Source organism: Euphorbia lathyris, chromosome 4 (genome assembly GCF_963576675.1).
Source record: "Euphorbia lathyris chromosome 4, ddEupLath1.1, whole genome shotgun sequence".
Taxonomy (NCBI): Eukaryota; Viridiplantae; Streptophyta; class Magnoliopsida; order Malpighiales; family Euphorbiaceae; genus Euphorbia; species Euphorbia lathyris.
This window is the reverse complement of record NC_088913.1, coordinates 50,399,018-50,408,725: the sequence shown is the minus strand read 5'-3', so window position 1 is coordinate 50,408,725 and position 9,708 is coordinate 50,399,018. Positions and strand designations below refer to the sequence as shown.

Sequence of the window (9,708 nt, the reverse complement as noted above, 5' to 3'; positions counted from 1 at the left end):
GGTTTAGGGTGAAGAGGGCGGTTTCTAAGGCATAGCCCCAGAACGTCTTTGGAAGTAAGGCCATACTCATCATGGATCGTACCATATCTAGTAGGGTACGGTTTCTCCTCTCGGATACACCATTGTGTTGTGGTGTATAGGGAGGTGTCCATTGTGAGCATATCCCACATTCAGTTAGATAATTCAGAAAATCATCTGAAAGATATTCGCCACCTCGATCAGATCGAAGCGTCTTTATTTTCTTTCCTAATTGATTTTCTACTTCATTCTTGAAGCATTTGAATTTCTCAAACGCTTCTGATTTGTGCTTCATCAAGTAGATGTAACCATATTGGGTATGGTCATCTATGAAGCTTATGAAGTATCTGAATCCTCCTCTTGCACTACTAGAAAAATCATATTTACTGGCGGAAAATTCCGTCAGGAAACGCCTAATTTCCGTCAGTAAATCAATTTACTGACGGAGTATTGACGGGAAGAAAAACGTGGATAAATTGCACGTCAGAAATTTGTTCTGACGGAATGTTGACGGAATAAACTGACGCTCCTCTGACGGAATTTCCGTCAAAATGTTCTGACGACATTACTGACGTTCATAAACGTCAAGTATGTCTGACAGTATATTTGACGGACTTTATTCCATCAACATCATTATTCCGTCAGAAAACATATTTTGACGGAATTTTTGGTCAGTTAATTAAAATCAAATTTTTACATAAATAATAATATATTAGCACTGATTTCATAATTACAATTCATAAATAAAATATTATTACATATAAGATTTGGATTGAAGGGAGCTTACTATATCTACAAATGCATTTTTCTTGTAAGCCATATACATAAAATATGGAAAAGTCAAGTGAAGTAAAAATGGAAACTTAAGTATTTAGGACACAATTTTAGATAACCAACCTGAGTTTGGGTGCAAAATAACAAGCATGTGCGCATCTTTGGATTGAAGTAGTGTTTAGGTACAAAATATGCAACAATGATGGCACCAAGAATCTAGTTGAAAATAAAATATATGAAATAAATCATTCAGGACCTATCACCTATATCAACCTTCCTATCAACAAATAATTTGAAATTATCTAGTAAAGAAAAGGCACATTAGAATTGCTAAGAAAATTATTATCAAGTTCTTATCTGAAGCTGTCAAATCCAGAGACATGATAAGCAGCCGATGGTGATATAGGCATAGAAGTTGGTGGGTCTCGAATTAGACAAAAAAGACGCATTAAAAATAATCACACATGGGTAGCATCTAGTTCTACCTGATATCCAACTGCTGGTTTGATTTTAGACGTGAAAGCTCCTGCTCCAGTCATTAGAGTTCATCCTCTTGGCACTAGAAGAAGTATGGATGCACACACAAGCAACTATAACCTGAATGGAACTCCTAAAAAAAATTAAGCTGCCAAAAAAGCTATGGAAGCAGCCCAACATTTCTTTGCAAGTAAAGATAAACAAAAGGTATATAGGACCATCAAAAGGATTACTGGCAGGAGAGGAAAATAATAAAATTACATAAATTCCAGGAAGTCTACAATTTAAGGCCATAATAAACTTGCAGCTTTCAAAATGCTATATATAGCAACAAATAAGAGAGCGAAGCATCTAATATATGAAGATACATGATTAAATTATAACAGAATGTGTAACAAAAAAAATAAAAATTATAACAGAGTTTTCAAATCACAACCAAATTAAGTTCAGGTAAAGATATGCAATTAGCTAACTTCTAGGATCTATGAAAAACATATACTTGATTTCAAAAGTGACAAGAGCTAAAAGAGCTACTACATTTCCTCTTCCTAGTCTCTACATAATTTTAACAAACATGAAACATCAACAAGCATACTTTGCAATACTCCAAAGAGCATTAAACTATCTCATATTTGCAACATTAGAATGAAATCAAGTCTAATCATTTCTATCAAAAAAGAAGATTCAAATTGATAAAAAAACATTAGAATATATATTAAAAAAAGGGTGTTCCGGTGCATTATGCGTCCCCGCTTAAACGAGTCTGGGAAGAGGTCCCACCACAAAGGTGTACTGGGGGCAAGTCTTCACCTGCCAATATTTTGGCAAGAGACCGCTCTTAAGACTCGAACCCGTGACCTCTCAGTTACACAACAACAATGTTGCAAAGTTGTTTTTCTTACTACAAATTTATCACTAAACTGATATCCTCCAAACCATAGCTTAACATGGAAGAATAAATAACCTATTAGATTTGAATTTTACAAGTAACAGGGAAACAGAAATGAACAGATAATCCAAAAAAAATTATAATTGCCCACTATTAATAATTTATAGTTGGACCAAAAAAAATTGAAACAACAAAATAGGTCGAGAATAGATGACCTGAAACAGTGCAGGGTTGACCTAGAAGAATCTATTTTTTAGCTTAAAGAACCAAGGTTGAAAATCTGCTCTCCTGCAAAAGAAGAATAATGACAAATTATATTGTGTTATACTAAACATCATAAAATTCATCTGAATAATAACTTTTAAGGTGCAAATGAACTTGGTAAAAGTAGTTTATGTGTCCAACTGACCTTATTTGCTTTCTTTGAAAGCCTTTCAATGGATTTTTGACCATTTAAAACTAGATCCATCAAAACTTAACACCTTGGACTTTCTGAGTGAAAATCCATGGTTTGAACTTTGTGTACAAAGTGTGAGCAGCAATTTATTACTGAAAAAAAAGAGCTAGCTAAGTTTAGTACAAAGACAAATACAACAAAGCTGAAAAAAGAAGATATAAAAACAATTAAGAAATATATGTAAGTTATACCGCATTGTAGATGAAGAACTACTAATCAAACTGGAACTGTGGGGCTTCCCCTGCAAATCATTAAGAAGAGTCTGCGGTAGTCTTTCATCTCCATTGGATTGTCAATGAACAGTAGAGTGAAATCGTTGGTTAGATGGGTGTCATCGTTCAGAGAAAGTGATGCAGAATCGTTGATGGTGAGAGCGGAGAGATCGTTATTGAGTGTTGAAGTCTGGATTGAAAGGGTAGAAAGAAGCAGAGCTTCACCCGAGAGAGATCAAGAAGAGAGAAAGAATGGGGGGTTGGCTGCGCAAATGTATTGTTAGGGTTGAGTTTAAAGTACCTTTTATTGGGATAAAAGAGAATGAGTTTTGACCATTGGATTATAAGCGATCAATGGCTAAGATTGTTTTCAAGCAATAGGTCACGGATTTGCAGACATAGTTAATATGGTGTTCTTTTTGCATAAGTTAAAATCAATAATCATTTGTATAAATATAATTTACAATAAAAATAATTTGAGATTAACCAAACCCATAATATATAAATATGATAAATATATTTAATGTAATTTACAGTACATGTTTTTTGGATGAAAATATCAAAATATTAAAAAATCATAAAATAATGAGAAATATTTTTTAAAAATTATGTATCAGTATTCAAATAAAGGATATAGTGTTTTAATAAAAAAAATATTAACATACAAGTATCTAATCTAAATAAAATATAACTGATATAAAAATAAAAAAAAATGATTTTATTAGGTATTTTGATAAAATTAAGGTTATAGGAAAAAAAATATATACAAATATTATCCTCATACAATACAAAGGTAAAAAATATCAAAAAAAAAATTATACAGAAGAATTTTAAACTAATATAAAAAAAATTAAACTTACGCTTCAAGATATTTTTTTAATGAATCTATACTAATAAAAATAATCATTTAACTCATAAAAAAAGAGTAATCATTTAAGGAAAAAAAATTCCATCAAAAACATTGGAGGGAATATTCCCGCCATAATTGTCTGACGGAATACCTATTCCGTCAGTACATTCCGTCAAACATGTTGACGGAAAGCTTTTTGACGGAATTCCGTCAGAATTTACTGACGGAATCTGTTCCGTCAAAATATTCCATCAGTAAATAGGTATTTTCTAGTAGTGTTGCTTGGACTGACATAGGACCGCATACATCTGAATGAATAAGTCCTAGAGTGTCTGATACACGCTCACTTTTATTGCTAAAGGGTGTCTTTGTCATTTTACCTTTTAAACATGATTCGCATGTTTCTAATGATTCAGGATCGATTGGATCTATAAGCCCATCTGAATGTAGCTTTAGCATGCGTCTCTTGTTTATATGGCCTAAACGACAATGCCACAAGTAAGTTGAATTATCTAGCTTATGTCTTTTGGTATCAATTGCAAAAACAGGAATTTTGTCATCTAACACATAAATCCCATTTTGTGATATTCCTGAAAAATAAAAGATCGAATCTTTATAAAAATTGCAACTCTTGTCTTTTATTGAAATATGAAAACCGTCGTCAACAAGACGGCTAATAGAAATAATGTTGCGAGACATTTGAGGAACGTATAAACAATTCCTTAATTCTATTACAAGCCCAGAGGGCACATTTAAAACATAATCTCCAATTGTGAGGGCAGCAACTCTTGCTCCATTTCCCACTCGCAAGTTTATGCTTCCTTTCTTTAGTTCCTTAGTCTGTTTTAGCTCCTGCATATTTGTACAAATATGAGATCCACATCCGGTATCAAGTACCCAAGATTCAGACTGCGAAACTGTATTTATTTCAATATAAAACATACCAGATGCTGAAGCACCGTCATTTTCCTTCTTGTGGAAGGTCAGGTACTCCATGCAGTTCCTCTTCCAATGCCCCAAATCACCACAATAGTAGCACTTTCCTTTGGGCTTCTTTAATTCCTTTCCCTTCATTTCGGTGAGCACAGCCTCCTTGCCTTTATCAGGATGGTTTGGATTGGGAGAGACCCCCTTCCTTTTTCTTGATCCTTCAATAGCAAGGGCCAGTATCTCCTCGTTTTCTTTTATAATGGGCTCGACTGACTCGAGCATATGTGCAAGCTCTACAAGAGAGGTTTGCAAGCCACTCATTTGGTAGTTCATGATGAACTGTGAGTAACTCTCGGGGAGGGACTAAAGAAGTAAGTTTTCACTTAGTTCATGGTCCATCGCATCTCCAATACTAGAAAACTTGGTGATAAGGTTGATCATCTTGGCAAAGTGTGCCATTACAGATGTGCCCACCTGCATCTTGCTTTTATATAACTCCTTTGTTATTTCGAAGCACTCGCACCGAGTTTCATTCACAAATAACTCTTTTAGGTGCTTGACCATGGAATAGGCATCCATATCTGAATGTAGTTGCCTTTTAACTTCCGGTGTCAGGGATGCAAGTATGATGTCTCCCGTTTCATCATCATCAGATTTATGCTTCAAGTAAGCATAAAATTCTTGGTAGGGAGCATCATCCGTTGGGTAAGGGGGTATCGGTGTATCAAGCACATACCCTTTCCTCTCGAACTTCAAAACAATTTTGAGGTTGCGATACCAGTCGGTGAAGTTTGAACCATTCAATTTGTTATCGGTAAGAATGTTTTGCAGATTTGCGTTAGTCATGATTTTAAGAGTGTGTTTAATTAAACATGAGAGTGAGAAAGAGTAAACGTATGTCATTCATTTGCTTAAAGTATATCAATCTAAAATTATAGGCCTTTTAGTTTATTTTAGATTGCTCCCACTATTTTGCCAAATTAATAGCCCTCCATATTAATTCGAAGAATTTCACAAATCCTTTAGTGAGCTAGGATCCTAACTCCTGAGATTTCGCCTTGAGTTTACTCAACAAGCTAGTCTCATTCATTAGGTAGATTCATGTAATCAATCACATATTTAATGTGATTCCTAGGTTATTGGGTTACTAACCACATTAGTAACTAATATGCTATTCATATTAATCCCAACCGTATTGTCCATTAGTTTATGACAACATGAGTTTACTCATCCAATTATCATAATCTAATTTAAGTATTACCCCATATTCATGAAAAATGATTTTCGATAATTCAGGTGTTACCGTAAGACCCCGAGCTTGAGTTTACTCAACAACCCAAAGGCCCTCAGTACTGCCGGCTGAATTATAATATTAGGGAGGGACAACCGATTTTAATAACTTGCTTATTTACTTAACTTTTTAATGAGGAATTTTATTTTAGGTCTCATAATCTAACTTAGTCTTGATTTGCTTTAGCATACATCAGACACATACATTCACATACATTGGCGTTATGGACATATCATCTAAATTATTCCGTCGAGCCAGAGACGGAATAAAAGGGCAAACCTAAGGAAATACTAACTATTACATATTTCTCTTTAGGTCCTCCGTCTTCTCCATGGCGCCTTGAAATTACATATTAATTTCTATACTACTAAAGAAAACTTCAATTGAATTGAAGGGAATCGGATGAGAGGAGAAATTACAATAGATAGTAGAAAGGCAGGACTCGCATGCCCTATTTCAAAAATACCAAAAGACTAAAAGAGGGTCCAAATATGTTCATAACTCCAAACATGCATAGACTCAATTAAATAAATTTAATTGGTTGATTACATAACTATCTTATGTAATATTTATGTTAATCACATTAACTTATCAAATTAACTTTCATCCAATTTTACTTCTAATAGTTTTGTATCTTTTATATTAATTTTTAGATTAATATAACTATACAAAACTTTAATTATGCATGTCCCAATTATTTTGATTTTAATTCATTTAACATTTTGATTTACAAATTGGTAAAACAAACTTTTAAACAAATTTTCATTCGATAATCAAAACAGAAAATTATCAATTTCTGAAACATATATATATATTTAAATATAAAAACGATTTTAAACAATTTAAAATCAAGTGGGTCTTGGGTCGGGCCCGAGAGTGGGCTGCTGCCGATTGGCAGCAGCCCTAGGGCGGCTGGAACGCCGTTGCCTTGCGGCAACGGCGGCCGGGCGCCGCACGCGGCTGCTGCCGCGAGGCAGCAGCCGCGCGACAGCGGCCATTCGCGCCGCGAGGCGCGACTCGGGCTGCTGTCATATATTTTTTTACATATATAATAACAATTTTAAATATATATATATCAGTTCTAAAACGGTTTTAAAACGATTTTCAAAAAATAGGAAAACCTACTATAGATTTCCTGCTTTATCTTTAGGATTAATAAAACTGATTTTATCAATCTAACTATAAAACTAATAGATTTTTGTTATAATGATTATCAACCAAAATAATTAGGAACATACGCATAATCAGTTTTAATTAACAATTAATTAAAACTTATTTATCCTTAGAATTAATTAATCAAAACAATTTGTTAATTAATCCTAACTATAAATATTTATTCAATCCTATTGAAAACTTCTAAATTTTCATATATGAAATAACGGATTTAACGATGGCTCTGATGCCACTGTTGGAAATTAGGCTAAGGTATAGCAGCGGAAATATAAATTTTTTAACCTATTTCCATTTAACCCTAGGATCCGTTAATCGTTATTTCATATAAAGAAGGATAAGAAGAATTACCTTTTGATGATCAATCTACCGTTGTTAATGAAGTGCCCACAACTCTTCTCCGAGTTCCTAAACACGAAATAAAACACGGAAAGATTAATTTAGAATCAACCGTTGAATAGCAACCAAAGTAGATTGCCTCTAACTAATCAACACAAGATCAAGGATAAAAGAAATAGATGAAATCAATTGATCAAAGGAAGCCATAGAGAAATCTCGTCCTCGAACTAGGGGTGTCGAATTTTCTCTCTCTTGCACTAGGGTGGATTTCGAAAATGTCAATAGGGGATTAGCTAGTTGATTTCGAAAATCACTAGGGGAGGGGTATTTATAATCTCTTGTATCTAATCCCTAGTTAGATAGAATTAGGTTACTGAATAGGAATTCAATTCGGAATAGAATTCCTAATTATTATCTCATTATATATCTAATATATTAAGGATAATAATAATAACCTTATTGGATAATAATAGGAGTATTATAATCTAATTAAAACTCCTAACTTATTTATCTCTTAATTAATTTAATTCATAATCCTAATCTAATTAGGTTTAACAAAATCAAATTAATTATTCATGTATATCACTACATGAATTTCGACCCCCTCTTCGTCCATGGGCCTTATTGGGCTCAATTGGGCTTCCATCAATTAATTAACATCTATCTCTCTTTTAGGTTCCAAGTCTTATGTGTGACCCATTAGGTTCTTATTGCTTCTAGCCGTATGCAACGTTATTAAATAATTTTCAAAGAATTATATTTAATCTTTGCATAACGGAATGATGTACAGAGTATGTGATTAGCAAGTCCGTAATCATTCCCCCAAAGCTATAAGAAGACATGTTGATTCTGTCGTTAACCTTTCCGTATTAGTTACAGTATAATTCGATCCTTTATCAACTACATCCTTGAACTGAATCTTATGACTATGGATGATGTCAAGTCACATATCGAGATGTTCGTTTTACTTGTACAGGCTGAGTCAACTCAAATAGATAGGTTAACTGAAATCTGTATTTCAAGTCTTAAGCTATCACCTTGCAAGGATTTAGAGTCGAGTCTTCCACAAGCGATCCTTGGATGTATCTCCCATTTATCGGGAGTGATAAATGCTCAATCCAATATATAACGATCCCGCAATCACTTCCTGTGATACCCAACATCTACTGTTCACACCCCAGAGTCATCTCTGTTAAGGATCGTGTTACACCATAGTCAAAGCGTCATATTCCGTAATCCAGAATACCAATTAATATTCCTTTGGGTCTGAGGATTAGTTATACATATTAATACCAATGAGATGAACATGTGACAAGGATGAATCTACCCATCTTGTTATCTCAAATCGGATCCCCAATCCTAATGAACTACTTTTCATCGGATCCATGTAACTGTCCAGATATCTGTATATATGAAGCTTGTGAGATCAGCTTTCTGTCGGACAGAAGACATTGTTACATGCAAGTCTCAACAGTGATATATCAATCCTAAACATATCACTTGACTTGGGGTGGTTTTAAGTTTATTAGTTTATTATAAAGTTTTGTCTCACTTCATGCTTGTATGAACACTTTATAATCACTTTAAACAAACTTACGGATTTCCTTTTATTAGACTTTATTTAGTGCTTAAAAGGGATTGCCTTTATATAGTTGTAAAACATATATCTCATTAAAACAAATGATATAAAGAACAATTCATTTACATTAAGTTTGTATCCTAGAACAATTGTCTATAGGACACTAAACCCCAACATAGGTCAGCTTGATCTCTCCCTTGAGTACATGATCTCTGATGAAGTGATGTCTTATGTTAACATGCTTCATCCTGCTGGGTTCTTTGATAAGTCAATGGCACTCTTGTTGTCACATTTGACTTCAATTGTTTTAGTCCGAACGCCATAATCTTCAAGCTGTTGCTTAATCCATAGGACTTGAGCAACACAGCTTCCAGCAGCAACGTACTCAGCTTCAGTGGTTGACAGGGCTACTAACGCCTGCTTCTTGCTGAACCAGGACACAAGACAGCTCCCAAGGAAGTGGCATCCTCCTGAGGTGCTTTTTCGTTCAAGCTTGTCTCGTCCGTAGTCAGCGTCAGTGTATCCAATGAGTGTGAAATCATGAGTATTGGGATATCACAAACCTGCATTCACTGAGCCTTGCAAATATCTAAGGATTCTTTTTACAGCTATGTAATGAGATTCCTTAGGGTTAGATTGATATCTAGCACAATAACATACCGAGAACTGAATGTCCGGCCTACTAGCAGTTAAGTAGAGTAGAGAAACAATCATACCTTGGT

At 34.2% G+C, this 9,708-nt stretch overlaps 1 long non-coding RNA gene across 1 annotated transcript; it reads right to left on the bottom strand.

Annotated features, from left to right (window-relative positions):
* Positions 1-739: 739 nt before the first annotated feature.
* Positions 740-3,087, bottom strand: LOC136227010 (uncharacterized). The gene is made up of 3 exons (XR_010687951.1): positions 2,807-3,087; positions 2,568-2,707; positions 740-2,446 (listed from the first exon to the last, which is right to left on the bottom strand). It is a non-coding gene; the product is annotated as an uncharacterized lncRNA (long non-coding RNA).
* Between the last annotated feature and the right edge of the window lie 6,621 nt (positions 3,088-9,708).